Source organism: Somniosus microcephalus, chromosome 1 (genome assembly GCF_052327205.1).
Source record: "Somniosus microcephalus isolate GS21.2 chromosome 1, FLI_Smic_1.0, whole genome shotgun sequence".
NCBI classification, from domain to species: domain Eukaryota; kingdom Metazoa; phylum Chordata; class Chondrichthyes; order Squaliformes; family Somniosidae; genus Somniosus; species Somniosus microcephalus.
The window spans coordinates 290548031-290566629 of NC_140987.1; positions in this window are offsets into that span (position 1 = coordinate 290548031).

Consider the following 18599-nt stretch of genomic DNA (forward strand, 5'->3'; position numbering starts at 1 on the left):
GTTGTGTCCTTCACTAGTTCCTGTTAAGAATGTCCTGCGCAAGCTGGGCCCGTGCCAGAGTATTTATACTCTCCCTGGACAGCGCCACCTGCAGGTCACTCAGTATTACTTCATAAGTCTTTCTTTCATGAATGACTGATTCATGTCACCTATTATACCTCTATTATTTCCCTGTCTAACAAAATACCCATGGATTGGAGGGTAGCTAGTGTAACCCCACTATTTAAAAAAGGTGGTAGAGAGAAAACGGGGAATTATAGACCGGTAAGCCTGACATCGGTAGTGGGGAAAATGCTAGAGTCCATTATAAAAGATGTAATACCAGAGCACTTGGAAAACAGCGACAGGATCGGACAAAGTCAAGATTGATGTACAAAAGGTAAATCATGCTTGAATAATCTACTGGAATTTTTTGAGGATGTGACTGGTAGAATAGATAAGGGAGAACCAGTGGATGTGGTGTATTTGGACTTTCAGAAGGCTTTCGATAAGGTCCCACATAAGAGATTAGCGTGCAAAGTTAAAGCACATGGGATTGGAGGTAAGGTACTGACTTGAAGAGAACTGGTTGGCAGACAGGAAGCAAAGAGTTGGAATAAACGGGTCTTTTTCCGAGTGGCAGGCAGTGACTAGTGGGGTACTGCAGGGATCGGTGCTAGGACCCCAGCTATTCACAATATATATAAATGATCTAGACGAGGGAACTAGATGTAATATCTCCAAGTTTGAGGACGGCACAAATCTGGGTGGGCGTGTGTGCTGTGAGGAGGATGCCGAGAAACTCCAGTATGATTTGGACAGATTGGGTGATTGGGCAGATGCAGTATAATGTGGAAAAATGCGAGGTTATCCACTTTGATGGCAAAAACAGGAAGGCAGATTATTATCTGAACGGCAATAGATTGGGAAAAGGGGAAGTGCAACGAGACCTGGGTGTCTCTGTGCACCAGTCGCTGAAGGTAAGCATGCAGGTGCAGCAGGTGGTTAAGAAGGCAAATGGTATGTTGGCCTTCATAGCGAGAGGATTCAAGCACAGGAGCAAGGATGTCTTGCTGCAGTTGTACAGGGCCTTGGTGAGACCACACCTTGAGTATTGTGTGCAGTTTTGGTTGCCTTATCTGAGGAAGGATGTTCTTGCCATGGAGGGAGTGCAACGAAGATTCACCAGACTGATACCTGGGATGGCAGGAATGACGTATGAAGAGAGATTGGGTCGATTAGGCTTATATTCGCTAGAGTTTAGAAGAATGAGAGGGGATCTCATTGAAACGTATAAAATTCTAACAGGACTAGACAGACTAGATGCAGGAAGGATGTTCCCGATGGCGGGAGAGTCCACAACCAGGGGTCACAGGCTAAGGATAAGGGGTAAGCCATTTAGGACTGAGATGAGGAAGAATTTCTTCACCCAGTGGTGAACCTGTGGAATTCTCTACCACAGAAGGCAGTTGAGGCCAATGCATTAAATATACTCAAGGAGTTAGATATATTTCTTAAGGCTAAAGGGATCAAGGGATATGGGGAGAAAGCAGGGACAGGGTACTGAATTTGGATGATCAGCCATGATCTCATTAAATGGCGGAGCAGGCTCGAGGACCGAATGGCCTACTCCTGCTCCTATCTTCTATGTTTCTATCCTGATGTCTGCGGCACCATTGTAACCAATGTGCAATCATGCTGACACATTCTTTTTACATTGACCTTTGAAAATGACCAACAAACAATAACAGGTTAACAGCATAATATCGGCCCAGAAATTCGGGTCTCCACGGGTGAGTACGCATGGGGTACTCACCTCTAGGCCCAATGGAAGTGCCGGTTTCGTGCATGCACTGCGCATGCGCGGGAAACCGGCACTTCTGTTCCCCTGAAAGCAGGGGTTGAGAGATGAAACGCGCGCGCAGGAGAGGCAGCACGTGCGCATCGAACTTACGTTTTTTTCCCAGGTTTTTCCGGGAGGGTAAGTCTCCAGGAGTTACACTTTTTGCTTTTTACAAGGTAAGTGGTGAATTCATTAAAATTAAAACATTTTTTCCACAGATTTATTATTTTTAAATACTTTAAAGAAAGGTAAGTTTATTTTTAGCCCCGTTAGAAAATGTAATTAATTTTTTCAAAAATTTAAATTATTGTTTAAAATAGTTATTTCATGTAATTTATAGTTATTTTAAAAATGTGATTTAAAAAAAAATTCTTTGAAGATTTAGTGATTTTTGGGGCTTATAGTATTTATAGGTTTACTTATGAATGAAGCATTCCCTGCTACCATTGACTCTCCATGGCCCACGTGATCCAAGGGGACGCATCGAACTAACTGCGTCCGTGATACGCAAGCACCGCGCGCCGGCAGTTGGAGGAGGCCCAGGATCGGAATCCCACAACACAACGGCAGGCGCGCTAGGTAAGTGCAGGTCGGGGGCTTGCACCCGCGGGGAGCCCCCGACCCGAATTTCTGGGCCATCATCTCATTTGATTTTTTTAACCCAAGATGGTCATTTATGTTACTTAGTCAGTAACTCCTTAGTTAAAACATCTATGATTGGTAGTCTGTGACAACTCGTCTCTTCCCTCTCCCCCTCACATTAGGGTAAGGATGTCTATCCCTTTGGAGCTGAAACTAGATACAAGTGTTGCAACCAATTAATTAATTATCGATGATTTTGCAGAAATGGCTAACCTCCTATGCACAAAAGATCCACCCACCTTCCATACAAAAGTAATTCAAGCCCTCCCCCCAAAGGCTTGAAAACTTCGAATCTTCAGCCTCATCACTTTAAAATTTCCGGTTCTGAAAGAATGGGAAAGGTTGACTCTTGAATGGGGCAAAAAAGGCTGCTCCCTGATTGATGTAAATCTACCAATCAGACAGCGAGCGGTCTTTTCCAATCCTCCAGGCCTGGGAAGTTTAAAGTTCAAGTAAGCTTGTGTGCAAAGATGAAAAGGACACAGTAACGGATTTATGGTCTCGATTTGGCTCATGGACACCCCTGCGTCAGGACTCAACGTAGAATGTCCACAAATCATAAAACAGCAGTAGCAAGTATCTGGACCAAGGAAATGCTGTCACATCATAGAATTGTATTATAACTCCTACTGAGCCATATGCAGCAAATAGTCTCAGGCTTGATTCCTGGTCTATGCTGAGTTAACTGATCATAGGGGCAGCGGTTGTGAAACTATAATTAGCCTCAGTACGCCTGTGATGAGGGAAATCAACCAAGGCTACCGCTTCTGATCATTCTCCAGTGACCTTGGACATCAGGCGAGAACAGCACCGAGTTCAGCTGTGGCGCCCTCTGTGGGAGAGTAGACTGCCATGACATGCCGTCCAGCCTGACGCATAAAAGAATGTCCATTTGGGTAGGTATTGGAGAATTGCTGGTCCCTGTCCAATGAACCCAACCACCTTCAGAAAAGAAACGGATTTGTAATAAAGGTATCTGATCCGGTGGTGACTATGAAGTTTCTCATTTAATAAATGACATAATTTGAATGGATTGACGTGCTTATTATTGACAAGATAAAGTACGTTGGCTTCGTCGACGAGAAAAACACCCGGTTCTGAGAAAATTCTCGGCAGAATTCCACAGACCCCGTCCATCACACAGGAACTTGGGAGCACTTGTGCTAATGCAATAATCAGGAACAGCCGTTATAATTCCATTGATAGCCTTAATTGTTTTGTGCACACTGAAACCATCTGAAGCACAAATCCTGTGTAGTATCAGCTAATTACAGCATGAACAGTATTGCATTGTACAAGGATTTGTTTTTGCAATATTCCTAGTTTTCCATTCAACACATGGTGTGTTGGCACAACAAGTGCTTTGTCAAGCACTTTCGAGTGCCAATTACATGGAGGTTTTTTGTTTTACGAAGCCTCACAAGTTTCATAGTCTGGTTGCCTGGTAGGGAAAATAGCCCTACTAATTTACTAGCTGGAAGTATGGCCACAAAATGGCAATAGCGAAGCGGCAGCCTACTCCACAACGGAAAAGAAAATCAGGCGGGGTGTTGATGCACTATTACAAAAGCAAAATACTGCGGATGCTGGAAATCTGAAATAAAAACAGAGAATGCTGGAAACACTCAGCAGGTCAGGCAGCATCTGTGGAGAGAGAAAAATAGTTAACGTTTCAGGTCGATGACCCTTTGTCAGAACTGGAAAAAGTTGGGAGATGGAACAAGTTTTTAAGCAATTGCAGGGGCAGGGAGAGGGGGGAGGGGAGGAAAGAACAAAAGGGAAGGTCTGTGATAGGATGGAAGGCAGGAGAGATTAAGAGACAAAAGTGATGATGGTGCAAGGCAAAAGGAGATGGTAATGGGACAAGTTAAGAAACAAAAGATGGCTCTAGATGAAGTGTGAATGGCCCTGGCAAAAACTATCACTGTTTTGTGTTACCGCCCAAGATTAATTTCACCCCTTATGTTTTTTCATTTTAGTTCCCAATGAACTGGCATATAGACAACAGTGAAAGCTCTGAAATTGAGTCAGGGGTTTTCCCAGTTGGTTTATACTGAACTTGCAGACTGGTACCTGACATAAATCTCTTTTGTAGCACAATATTTGTTTGGGGGGGGGGGGGGGGGGGGGGGAAAAGAGAGAAAAACTATTTAGCTTTCATGAGAATTCAACTTTAATAGATGGCAAGAGAGCACGGATGGGAGTTTTTAAGCTGGCTGTTTTAAGATGGTGCTTTCAGCTGCTTTGCCAGCGCTAACTGGTCGTTCGTTTGTGTGCAGTAACACTTGCTTCCAAGAGACTAAATAAATACTTTCCTCCACCTGCAATGATATTTTCAGTGCTTGGACCAATATCCAGAAGCAGATGTCACCAGTCACAGCAGCTGGATAGAAAGGATCACACCAGATACATTGGGTGGGTATCTACAGGTGAGCAGACCAATGAACCGTAAAACTCTGCTTTTGGACTTGTAGCAACACAGATCTCCTCTTGGAGAAAACGGCCCCGAGATTTCAGTGGGAGACAGATGGGAACCCCAAAGAAATGACACAAACCGCCATTTTGAGCCATATACATTGTTTCTCCAGTGAAAGAAAGCAAATAAAATCTGGAAATATAACTAAGGGTGCGACTTACAGGACTAAGAAGGGGATGTTGAAGTTGTATCTAGCCTGGTGAGGCTGCAGCTGGAATGTTGTGTTCAGTTCTGTCTCAACATTGCAGGGTAGGGAGGTTGTAGAAGTATTGGAAGGAGGGCTACGAGGCTGATTCCTGAACTTAGAGAGCTGAGTCTTGAGGAAATATCGTCTACCCTGGGACTTCACTCTCCTGAAAATAGGAGCAGGGACTTGATAGAGGTCTTTAAGATTTTCACAGATATGAAGGGGGAAAAATTCAGTTGATTTGTGCCTCCCGTTAGCGCCCTAAGAGGGCACTAACAGGGCGCAAAGCAACTAGCGCCCGGGCGCAAAGCAACTAGCGCCTCCCTCGAAATTCAGCAGGAGGTTAGCAGTGGCGGGTAACCATTAGTACCCCGCGGCGCATCACTGTGCGCAGCACCCCGGCCGCAATCTTGGGTAGCGCCCCCTGACTTACCGCTGGACGCTATATCAGACGGGGTCAGGGGGGCCTACCTGCGGTTGGGGCAGCGCAAATTAAAGGCGAGGGTGCCGGGCGGACATTTTTGTTGCTAGCCACCTGCCAGCACCTGCCCCCATTGCTGTCCCCGGCCTCCTGACCAGCCCCCCTGCAGAGTGCTGGCTGCGCTCCGTGAGTCCGGCACTTTTCTTGAGTGCCGGGCTCTTTTGCCGGCACTCTGATCCCCGGTGGCCCAGCTGGGCCCTCCTCCCGTTTAATAAGGGGAGGAAGGCCTGCAGGACCACAGCGCAACGTGCCGCAGCAGCACCGTGATATTCACCCTCAGTGCTTCCAGTAACGCCCCGCCTTCCTCTTGGGGTGCTACCAGTGAATTTCGGGTGCGGGGGGCACTAATTTTGTTTGGGGCGCTAAAGGGGGGCACTGTCTTGTTTTGCACACTTTGTTCAAAAATAATAAATTGCAGGACAACGGAGTATTACAGTTTAACTCTTTTATTAAGCGTTAGGTCTGTGATCTTACTCATAGCAGCACCATGGGGAAAAGCATGACATTAGGACCCCTAGCCTGGGTCTTCAAAACAATAATAGTCCTTACAGATGCCTGCAGGCCAATGACAACTCAGCATGTGATCACATGTGAATATAATAGGTATTCCTTACAGATGCCTGCGGGCCAATGATAATTCAATATGCAAATGTTACAGGCACGACCCAACTTTTTCCCCCGAAGAATTTTGATGATGGGAAGTATTTCTACCGGCCTCCCTAGTTCTACCCTCCATAAACTGGAGGTCACCTAAAACTCTGCCGCCTGCCTGCTAACTCGCTCCAAGTCCCGCTCACCCATCTCCATTTCTCTTCCCTCCTTTAAGATGCTCCTTAAAACCTACCTCTTTGACCAAGCTTTTGGTCACCTGTCCTAATTTCTCCTTATGTGGCTGGGTGTCACATTTTAGTTTGTAACACTCCTGTGAAGCACCTTGGGATGTTTTGTTACTTTAAAGGCGCTATATAAATACACGTTGTTGAGAGGAAACAGTATAAAGATCAGAGTATTGAAAGAAAATAGCAAATTTAGCCAACTTTTCTTTTTAGTAGGAGCGTGATAACATTTGTGGACCAGATTACCGGGGCGGAGGGGTTACTTGAACACAAAGCAGGGTCAGGTTTTAAAACGGGATTGAAAGAATTCCTAATAGGAAGGGAAATACAGGGCTATTAGTTCCAGAATCATATAAGGATCCTGATGGGTGGGTCTGAAGGATAGGCTAGGTCAACCAGCCTGCTGCCCAATACATGACTATGTATGTAACTTAGGATTAGTTTTGCTTGGTGTAAGTGCTTAATGACTTTTAAGATTCAATACTGTGAACATCAGACGCAGCAAGAGAACGGTGGGTGAGCCCGAGGTCAGTCAAATGTTACAAGTAATATTTAGAGTCAATCAAAGTAGGGCTGTCATTAAGTTTAGAAACAAGAAACCACTGGTTTCACTGTAAGCTGTTAGTACTGATTGGTGCTGGCAATACACCGCGCTGAGGTATAAATAGAGCAAGGTTCCGCTTTCAGCTAATAAATGGTTGATGGCCCTTACACTAAATTTATATTAAAAAATAAATTACTGCCCCCAACTTCTAGTTTGAGGCCCCGTCTGCTCTCTCAGGTGGGTGTAAAAGATCCCATGGCACTATTCTAAAAAAGAGCAGGGGAGTTATCCCTGGTGTCCTGGCCAATGTTTATCCCTCAATCAACATCACTCAAATAGATTATCTGGTCATTATCACATTGCTGTTTGTGGGAGCTTGCTGTGCGCAAATTGGCTGCCGCGTTTCCTACATTACAACAGTGACTACACTCCAAAAAGTACTGCATTGGCTGTAAAGCGCTTTGAGACGTCCAGTGGTCGTGAAAGGCGCTATATAAATGCAAGTCTTCCTTTCTTTTATAGTTCAAGATGTTTGAAACCTGATATTTTACTTGTACCAAGAGGTATTGTTACAAATTTGGGTCCGCAGTAGATACCTTCTCAGATTCAGCAGCATCAGTCGTTCCCGTAAGCAGTCTTGAGTGTTTTACTTTTAAGGAAGTGAACTCGCACTGACCCAGGGACATTAACAATAGCACCTCCTTGTGGATATTAGTGTCTTTTGCACACATACCTCTCCAGTCTCTCTGAAGGTGGACCCAGCAAACACTTGGTGAGACGAGGCCAAGACCAGATCACAGAAACTGCAACACGCAATCAGGCCATTCGGCCTGACCAGGCCATGGTGCGGTTGATCCTTCACACACCCAGTAGTCCTACTCCCATCCGTCTGCCCTGTTCCCATATTCCTTTATTCCCCCTTTCCTATCCAACCTATTCTTAAATGTTGGCATGGCCTCAGCTTCAATCATTAACTCCGTTAGTGCATTCCACAGCCTCACAACTTTCTGTGGAAACGTTTCTCCTGCTCTCTGTCCCAAATCTCTTAAATTTAATCTCATATGTACGCCCCATTTTTCTATGAACCCTCGTTGAATAGAAGCAGTGCGTTTCTATCCACCCTGTCCAGGAATCTCCAGGAAGATTAATCTCCTGCACACTGCTACGAGCAACTCGAGAAAAAAAAATCAGTGGGGCATTAACAAATGGTGCGTCTTTTCATTTCCTTTGAACACTTATGTTTATTAGTTACAAAAATATTGGATGGGAAATAAGGCTGTTTGATTGGGTGGAATGTTTGGAGGCAGGATGTCATGTGATGAATCCTCTTGGAATACATCCAACCAGAGCTGGCAACCTTAACCCTGCCCCATTCCTTCACCATTTCAAACACCTCCATAAAATTACCCCTTAGTCTCCTGTTCTAACAAAAAGGCCTAGAAATTCGGTTGAGGCGCCAAAGTGGCACCAAGTTCGCCTGGGTGCTGGTTTTTGCGCTGCGTTCGGAGTAATACCGATCGCCAGAAATTCAGTTTCAGCGCCCCTAGAGGGAGATGGGGCGAGGCTTGAGGCGCACCGCGTCCCTCTTAGAGCGCTGAAACTGAATATCACAGCACAACATGCCGCAGTGCCACACGCTGCTGCACGGCATGCTGCAGACCTTCCTCCCATTCTTTAGGGGGAGGGGCCTGCAACAGCACGATCCCCGATCGCGAGTGCCGGCAAAAGAGCCCGGCACCGAGAAGTGCCAGGCTCTCGGGAAACAGCCGGCAATGCCGCGGGGGGGGGGGGGGGGGGGGATCAGGAGGCCGGGGACGGAGGTGCTGGCAGGCGGCTGCCGAAAAAAGCAGCCGCCCTGCACCTCCACTTTATCTTGCGCCACTGCTGGTGCAGCAAGGCCCCGTGAACCGGGCGCGGGTAGCGAACGGCGCTACAGCGGCGTTCGCTACCAAATATCGCGATCAGGGCGCTGTGCACACCGATGACGTCATCGGTGGCGGCGGAGCGCAACAGGCGAACGCCACCATTAGCGCCCCTGCTGAATATCGCGGGAGGCACGGCCAGTGGTGCTACAGCCACTGACTGCCCTCTTTAGGCGGTAACAGGTGGCGCTACATACCCAATTTCTCCCCCAAAGTCTTTCTTTGTATTTGCTCATACCAGGCATCCTAGTGAATGTGCACTGTACCCTCGCTATTGCTTCCATCCCCTTCCTATAATGTGGAGTCCAAAACAGTACTCCTGACTGTAGTCTTACTAAGGTTTTATGTAGATTCATCATTACATCTTGACTTTTATATTCTATGGGCTGGATTTTACTAACCTCGGCGGGTCCATGGCGGGTGATGTCAGTGGCGGGTCCCGATCCCGCTGCTGGCTCCATCCAGCGGCGTAGAATGATTTTTACATTGATTGGGCTTGTTAAGCCCGCCCAGCACGTTTGCCGGCCAATTGAAGGAAGCGGGTCTGATGACATCACTTGATGACGCATCATCAGCCGGTTTCCTTAAAGGGACCATGCACAAATTTAGTTTGACATTTATGCTGTCTGTGTTCTACAGCATTGAGGTGCTGCAAACACTGACAAGCACTGCACAGAGGTGCATGGCTGCACCCAGGCTCTCCCATGACTCCCTCCATATGCTTATGGAGGGAGTCACAGCATGCAGGGAGGTTCCCTTCCCTTCCAATGGGTGGAAGAGACCTCCCCAGGAGACCAACGCAGCCTGGTTGCACATTGCACAGGAGGACACAAGCAGGGATGTCATCAGGGGTCCCTGGCTGCAGTGGCGCAAACCTTTCAATGATCTCAGTGGATCACGAAATGTTACTGCAAAGCCACACTCAACCTCATCCTGCTGTGCCACTCATCACATCCCTATCACTCTGCCTTCCCTCCCCTACTCCTGCACATCCTTACTCACACCAACTTACCTTACACCTCCACCCATCCCTCTCTATCTACATTATCACTTCCCCATCTCACCAGCCACTTACCCTCATCCTAGTCCAACCATACTAACTAACAATGCACAAGGGTGGGCATTTAGGTGTTTTCGCCAATGTTCATGTTAAGTTTGTGTGAATGTGCTGTCAAACATTGAAACCTTTCTTTTCAACACTTTGCGTTCATGGACAGATTTGTGAGAACCTTTGGAAGTGGCTTAGTGAGTTGCAGTGAATGGTGAGGCATAACGGTACCCCCCGCAATGGTGGTGAGTGTGAAAGGAATGGCTTGGGCATTGTAGGGATGCTTTATGGTGTTGGTGTGGGATGATGCCAACCTGGCGCATCATGAGGCAGCCAGGGTGTACAGTGTCAAGTGAAGTAAATCTGACCATGATGAGGCCATCCCTGGACTCCTGGGCAGTAATGTGGTCGGGTGCTGATGTCCTGTGCAGCATCAGATGATTTGGAGAAGGTTGGTGTTATTGTTGGTGCTGCTGGTGTGCCTGGTGCTGCTGGTGTTGGGGCTGATTGTGGTGGGATTCTGAGAACCAAGGTGAGAGAGGTTCAAGGGTACCCATGCTGATGGAATAGGTGGCAGGTGAAGTAGAGCTGACAGAAGCGATCTGTCAATGGTGGGAGAGGTAATGAGGTCAGACTGGATGGAGACTTGTGTAAAGAATTGCAGCATCCTGAATCTGTAGTGGAAATGCAGCTTAGAGAAGCTAGTGGCTAAGGGAAGATATCTGATTCAGCTGATAGCTTTGACTTGACATATGAAGCGGTCAACTCATCAGCTGAAACAATGGCCACTGACCTCCCGCCTCAGCTTCACAGACAAGGTCTAGGCACAGCGGGAAACCGGTGGGCAACCTGTCAAAATCAAAACGCTGGGTAAAAAAGCATTGTTAAGTGTCTGTAAAAAAGCCACTAATGATTTCAATTGCCTCCCCAGCCGCTGTGTGTCGGCTCTGCCCAGTGCTGACAGACCCGACATTTGGGAAAGGCGGGCGGCGGCGGCTTCACAGTGGAGTCCCGACCCGCTGTCATAAAACATTTTTTCCCACCCGAGCCGCCACCGATCGCGCCAGCTGACCATCCGGAAAATTCCACCCTCTATTTCTTGCCCAAAACCCAGTATTCCATTTTTTTTTTTTAAGTGAAGCAAATAGTATAGATGCATTTAAGGGGAGGCTGGTCAAGCATATGGGGGAGAAGGGAATAGAGGGTTATGCTGATAGATTTAAATGAGGAAAGACGGGAAGAGCCTCGTGTGGAGCATAAACACCGGCATGGACTGGTTGGGCCAAATGGCCTGTTTCTGTGCCGTATATCCTATGCAATCCTACGTAATGTAATTTAAAATAGCTCTTTTCCAAATACTTCCGGTGGAAAAATGGTCAAAATATCCTGACATGTGACACATATGTTCAATTATTCCTATTTTTCTGACCGTCTCATAGTTGTTTTCTTCGTTATTTCAATTGTACTCGTACCCGCTTAATTTGCCAACATTCCTCATTACTTTTCACAGGGTCTTTCTTCTCCACAGCCCCTAGCTCAGTGCAGTCTGGGGCATTCGACTAGGCCCCATTCTTCGTGTTAGATTTACACTGATTAGCAGAAGATGTGCTGTTTCTGCTGACTGCAAACTCTTCGGCCACCACACTATCCAATATATGCCCCCATGCGCAAGATGATCTTTGTTCTTTTGACACTGGGAATAGGGAGAAACGCAAAGAGGCTGAACTGGAGGGAGTTGAAAATTAACAGGAGACAACGCTGTCTCATGGGGGAGCAAGCGGCACTGGTGGAAACAAATACAGTAACTTGAATGGTTTGAAAAAAAGTGCCAGTTGTTTATGACAAACACAAAGGAGATTAGATTGCACAGGAGTCTAGACCATCAATTTAATATGAAGCCCTGTGAGAATGCAGTGAAACAGGCTCCAGTGTGCACTGTATCAGTTCAGTTGAATCTGAAAGTCGAGTCGCTCTCCTCCCTCCCCTCACCCCATTTTAAGGCCCTTGAATCACATCTCATTTTCTCAGCTCAGAAGGTGGGTAAGTGACCTGCTTCCAGGCTTATTCCAATGCCACTCTCACTATGGCCAAGAAGTGGGGTGTCTACATATCTCAGTGTGATTCACCCAATGTTTTGAGTTTCCTAATGCAGGCACCACGAGAACGGACTTGAGGGTGCACAAAACCTTTAGCCCAAATGAAGAAACAAAATAGAGGGTCTTCATAAGGAAGAAAATATGCTGCCACAACAGCAAAGGCACTTTTTGGCAGGTAGGAGATGCCCTTATCCATGTTCTCCCCATCTCTTACAGTGGAACTGACCCCTATGGAGGTACAGTTCCAAGACAGTCAGTATCGCTCCAGTACTTCACTCAACTAGCTTTTGTTAAAAAAAAGTGAAGCTGGATAATGAGTTGCCAGGCTGTTCCAGTGCAGGCAAACCTGATCCCGTCCTCATCCGCCAGGCACACACACGGGAATTAGTGGACAGCAATTTCTTTCCCTCCCCAGTACAGAGGTGAGCCAATTGAGGCATCCTTACTGTCACTGGCTGACATCAGCTAACAAAGCATGGACCACATTTTTAATTTTCTTTAAGAACTAACACAGTGGTTTATTTCCTTGGAGAATTGAAATAGGTAGAACCGCATTTCTTTTCATGGTGATAAAGATGATGTAGACATTTTTAGTCTCGTTCCAGTGAGTGAAACCTGACAGGTCTGGGAACGGCGACGTGATGAGAGCTTTAGGAGAATTCACCGAGGGAGTACTGAACTGTCCAGAACTCTACAATAATTTTTAAAAATTTCAAATGGGGCTAGCCCATGTGCTCGATAAACCTAAAAAGCAAAATACTGCAGTTGCTGGAAATCGGAAACAAAAACAGAAACTGCTGAAAACACTCAGCAGGTTAGACAACATCTGTGAAGAGAACAGACAAGTTACTGTTTCAGGGACAGTCTCCTCATCAACTAGTTCTGACAAAGGGTCAATAGCTGAAATGTTAACTTGTCTGTTCTCTCCACAGATACTGCCTGACCTCCTGAGTGTTTTCAGCATTTCCTGTTTTCTGTGGCAGATGATTCGCCGATCTACTAATTACCACTCTGAATTTTAATGGCATCAAATTGCAAACTTTAAAAAATATCAAACAGATTGAACTACACAATTTAAGAAATGCGGTTACAAGCGTAGCAGCACCACCAGCAGGATGTTATTAGTACTGCAGCTCTATATATAGTTGATAAAGTCAAAATCATGGTCCAACAGCTCTCTGCGGTGTCACTAGTAGGCACTTAGATGTGGTGCAAAATGATTCAAAACCGGGCTAAATTTTCCTGCATTGTAATTTTAGTGAAAAAGTAGAAACAGTTGCAGAATTAGAGTTAACATACCATGTAAAAATCTATCAAATAAATCTACCAATTTTACCATAGCTCGTTAGACAAATAGGACCATAGTTTGCGAACTCCACGGGTGCGTATGCGGTGCGCATGTGCCCGGGTTTAGACACGTGAAGCGCATGCGCTAAAACCCGGAACTTGCGATCTGTCAAGAATCTTCTTGACAGATGATCTGCATCCCCGGGAGAAGGGCCCCTACAGGCAGAGAGTTGCGCTATTTGCCCAACATCCGCCCGCTGAATGCCCATGAAATTCTTACGCTTGGTAAAAGCCGGCATAAGGCCTGCTTTTCCCCCCAGCATAAGAGATTTAAAAAGAGAAAAATAAAATGCTATCACTCATTAACACATTAAAAACCCTGTCCAATAAGGTAAGATTATTTTTAGCCCCATTAAAACATATAAAACTAGCAGGGGGGGCCCGGCGTTGCCAGGGCAGTTTAGAGGGCCGCGCGGTTGACGGCCGGCCGCTGCCGCTCCCCCGCTGTGTGTCTCGGGCCGCGCGGTTGACGGCCGCCCGCTGCCGCTCCCCAGCTCTGTGTCTCGGGCCGAGCGGTTGTGAGGCCCGGTCCGAGTGACCCCAACTCACCTCCCGCTCGCTGTTGAGGAAAAGCAGGGGAAAAAATGGAGGCTATGTTTCGGGAGGCTGCAGGATTGCTTGTAAAAGCAGGGGAAAAAATGGCGGCAACGTTTCGGTAGGCTGCAGGATTAGGTCCCGCCCGTGACGCACCGATTGGTCAACCATCAGGTCACTGAACTATAGGATTGGTCAACTATCACGTCACTCAACGCTAATGAGCGGTAGGATTGGTCAACCGCTAATGAGCGGATTTTTGAACTTTTTTGTATACCGTCAGAACAACTTTTGTCTGACCAAAAAGTAAATACGCCTATGACACTCCCATGATCATCAGCTTTCTTTTGATATAACATATGTGTAGGTACGCTCTATAACTTTTGAGTGTATAATGGACAGACAGACAGCAGACAGACAGACAAACCAACCGCTTTATATATGTAACTAGCTGGGGGTGCCCGGCGTTGCCGAGGCTTTTTTGAGGGCATGTTGTTGTTGGAAGAGAGAGAGGGAGCGACTGGGGGGGAAGAGAGGGAGCGACTGGGGGGGAAGAGAGAGAGCGACTGGGGGGAAGAGAGAGCGCGACTGGGGGGAAGAGAGAGAGCGACTGGGGGGAAGAGAGAGAGCGACTGGGGGGAAGAGAGAGAGCGACTGGGGGGGAAGAGAGAGAGCGACTGGGGGGAAGAGAGAGAGCGACTGGGGGGAAGAGAGAGAGCGACTGGGGGGAAGAGAGAGAGCGACTGGGGGGAAGAGAGAGAGCGACTGGGGGGAAGAGAGAGAGCGACTGGGGGGAAGAGAGAGAGCGACTGGGGGGAAGAGAGAGAGCGACTGGGGGGAAGAGAGAGAGCGACTGGGGGGGAAGAGAGAGAGCGACTGGGGGGAAGAGAGAGAGCGACTGGGGGGAAGAGAGAGAGCGACTGGGGGGAAGAGAGAGAGCGACTGGGGGGAAGAGAGAGAGCGACTGGGGGGAAGAGAGAGAGCGACTGGGGGGGAAGAGAGAGAGCGACTGGGGGGAAGAGAGAGAGCGACTGGGGGGAAGAGAGAGAGCGACTGGGGGGAAGAGAGAGAGCGACTGGGGGGAAGAGAGAGAGCGACTGGGGGGAAGAGAGAGAGCGACTGGGGGGAAGAGAGAGAGCGACTGGGGGGAAGAGAGAGAGCGACTGGGGGGAAGAGAGAGAGCGACTGGGGGGGAAGAGAGAGAGCGACTGGGGGGAAGAGAGAGAGCGACTGGGGGGAAGAGAGAGAGCGACTGGGGGGAAGAGAGAGAGCGACTGGGGGGAAGAGAGAGAGCGACTGGGGGGAAGAGAGAGAGCGACGGGGGGAAGAGAGAGAGCGACTGGGGGGAAGAGAGAGAGCGACTGGGGGGGAAGAGAGAGAGCGACTGGGGGGAAGAGAGAGAGCGACTGGGGGGAAGAGAGAGAGCGACTGGGGGGAAGAGAGAGAGCGACTGGGGGGGAAGAGAGAGAGCGACTGGGGGGGAAGAGAGAGAGCGACTGGGGGGGAAGAGAGAGAGCGACTGGGGGGAAGAGAGAGAGCGACTGGGGGGAAGAGAGAGAGCGACTGGGGGGAAGAGAGAGAGCGACTGGGGGGAAGAGAGAGAGCGACTGGGGGGGGAAGAGAGAGAGCGACTGGGGGGGGAAGAGAGAGAGCGACTGGGGGGGGAAGAGAGAGAGCGACTGGGGGGGGAAGAGAGAGAGCGACTGGGGGGAAGAGAGAGCGACTGGGGGGAAGAGAGAGTGCGACTGGGGGGAAGAGAGAGTGCGACTGGGGGGAAGAGAGAGTGCGACTGGGGGGAAGAGAGAGAGCGACTGGGGGGAAGAGAGAGAGCGACTGGGGGGAAGAGAGAGAGCGACTGGGGGGAAGAGAGAGAGCGACTGGGGGGAAGAGAGAGAGCGACTGGGGGGAAGAGAGAGAGCGACTGGGGGGAAGAGAGAGAGCGACTGGGGGGAAGAGAGAGAGCGACTGGGGGGAAGAGAGCGAGCGACTGGGGGGAAGAGAGCGAGCGACTGGGGGGAAGAGAGCGAGCGACTGGGGGGAAGAGAGCGAGCGACTGGGGGGAAGAGAGCGAGCGACTGGGGGGAAGAGAGCGAGCGACTGGGGGGAAGAGAGAGAGCGACGGGGGGAAGAGAGAGAGCGACGGGGGGAAGAGAGAGAGCGACTGGGGGGAAGAGAGAGAGCGACTGGGGGGAAGAGAGAGAGCGACTGGGGGGAAGAGAGAGAGCGACTGGGGGGAAGAGAGAGAGCGACTGGGGGGAAGAGAGAGAGCGACTGGGGGGAAGAGAGAGAGCGACTGGGGGGAAGAGAGAGAGCGACTGGGGGGAAGAGAGAGAGCGACTGGGGGGAAGAGAGAGAGCGACTGGGGGGAAGAGAGAGAGCGACTGGGGGGAAGAGAGAGAGCGACTGGGGGGAAGAGAGAGAGCGACTGGGGGGAAGAGAGAGAGCGACTGGGGGGAAGAGAGAGAGCGACTGGGGGGAAGAGAGAGAGCGACTGGGGGGAAGAGAGAGAGCGACTGGGGGGAAGAGAGAGAGCGACTGGGGGGAAGAGAGAGAGCGACTGGGGGGAAGAGAGAGAGCGACTGGGGGGAAGAGAGAGAGCGACTGGGGGGAAGAGAGAGAGCGACTGGGGGGAAGAGAGAGAGCGACTGGGGGGAAGAGAGAGAGCGACTGGGGGAAGAGAGAGCGACTGGGGGGAAGAGAGAGAGCGACTGGGGGGAAGAGAGAGAGCGACTGGGGGGAAGAGAGAGAGCGACTGGGGGGAAGAGAGAGAGCGACTGGGGGAAGAGAGAGAGCGACTGGGGGGAAGAGAGAGAGCGACTGGGGGGAAGAGAGAGAGCGACTGGGGGGAAGAGAGAGAGCGACTGGGGGGAAGAGAGAGAGCGACTGGGGGGAAGAGAGAGAGCGACTGGGGGGAAGAGAGAGAGCGACTGGGGGAGAGAGAGAGAGAGCGACTGGGGGGAAGAGAGACGAGCGACTGGGGGGAAGAGAGAGAGCGACTGGGGGAAGAGAGAGAGCGACTGGGGGAAGAGAGCGAGCGACTGGGGGGAAGAGAGAGAGCGACTGGGGGGAAGAGAGAGAGCGACTGGGGGGAAGAGAGAGAGCGACTGGGGGGAAGAGAGAGAGCGACTGGGGGGAAGAGAGAGAGCGACTGGGGGGAAGAGAGAGAGCGACTGGGGGGAAGAGAGAGAGCGACTGGGGGGAAGAGAGAGCGACTGGGGGGAAGAGAGAGAGCGACTGGGGGGAAGAGAGAGAGCGACTGGGGGGAAGAGAGAGAGCGACTGGGGGGAAGAGAGAGAGCGACTGGGGGAAGAGAGAGAGCGACTGGGGGGAAGAGAGAGAGCGACTGGGGGGAAGAGAGAGAGCGACTGGGGGGAAGAGAGAGAGCGACTGGGGGGAAGAGAGAGAGCGACTGGGGGGAAGAGAGAGAGCGACTGGGGGGAAGAGAGAGAGCGACTGGGGGAAGAGAGAGAGCGACTGGGGGGAAGAGAGAGAGCGACTGGGGGGAAGAGAGAGAGCGACTGGGGGGAAGAGAGAGAGCGACTGGGGGGAAGAGAGAGAGCGACTGGGGGGAAGAGAGAGAGCGACTGGGGGGAAGAGAGAGAGCGACTGGGGGGAAGAGAGAGAGCGACTGGGGGGAAGAGAGAGAGCGACTGGGGGAAGAGAGAGAGCGACTGGGGGGAAGAGAGAGAGCGACTGGGGGGAAGAGAGAGAGCGACTGGGGGAAGAGAGAGCGACTGGGGGAAGAGAGAGAGCGACTGGGGGAAGAGAGAGAGCGACTGGGGGGAAGAGAGAGAGCGACTGGGGGGAAGAGAGAGAGCGACTGGGGGGAAGAGAGAGAGCGACTGGGGGGAAGAGAGAGAGCGACTGGGGGGAAGAGAGAGAGCGACTGGGGGGAAGAGAGAGAGCGACTGGGGGGAAGAGAGAGAGCGACTGGGGGGAAGAGAGAGAGCGACTGGGGGGAAGAGAGAGAGCGACTGGGGGGAAGAGAGAGAGCGACTGGGGGGAAGAGAGAGAGCGACTGGGGGGAAGAGAGAGAGCGACTGGGGGGAAGAGAGAGAGCGACTGGGGGGAAGAGAGAGAGCGACTGGGGGGAAGAGAGAGAGCGACTGGGGGGAAGAGAGAGAGCGACTGGGGGGAAGAGAGAGAGCGACTGGGGGGAAGAGAGAGAGCGACTGGGGGAAGAGAGAGAGCGACTGGGGGGAAGAGAGAGAGCGACTGGGGGGAAGAGAGAGAGCGACTGGGGGAAGAGAGAGAGCGACTGGGGGGAAGAGAGAGAGCGACTGGGGGGAAGAGAGAGAGCGACTGGGGGGAAGAGAGAGAGCGACTGGGGGGAAGAGAGAGAGCGACTGGGGGAAGAGAGAGAGCGACTGGGGGGAAGAGAGAGAGCGACTGGGGGAAGAGAGAGAGCGACTGGGGGAAGAGAGAGAGCGACTGGGGGGAAGAGAGAGAGCGACTGGGGGGAAGAGAGAGAGCGACTGGGGGAAGAGAGAGAGCGACTGGGGAAGAGAGAGAGCGACTGGGGGAAGAGAGAGAGCGACTGGGGGGAAGAGAGAGAGCGACTGGGGGGAAGAGAGAGCGACTGGGGGAAGAGAGAGAGCGACTGGGGGAAGAGAGAGAGCGACTGGGGGAGAGAGAGAGCGACTGGGGGGAAGAGAGAGAGCGAC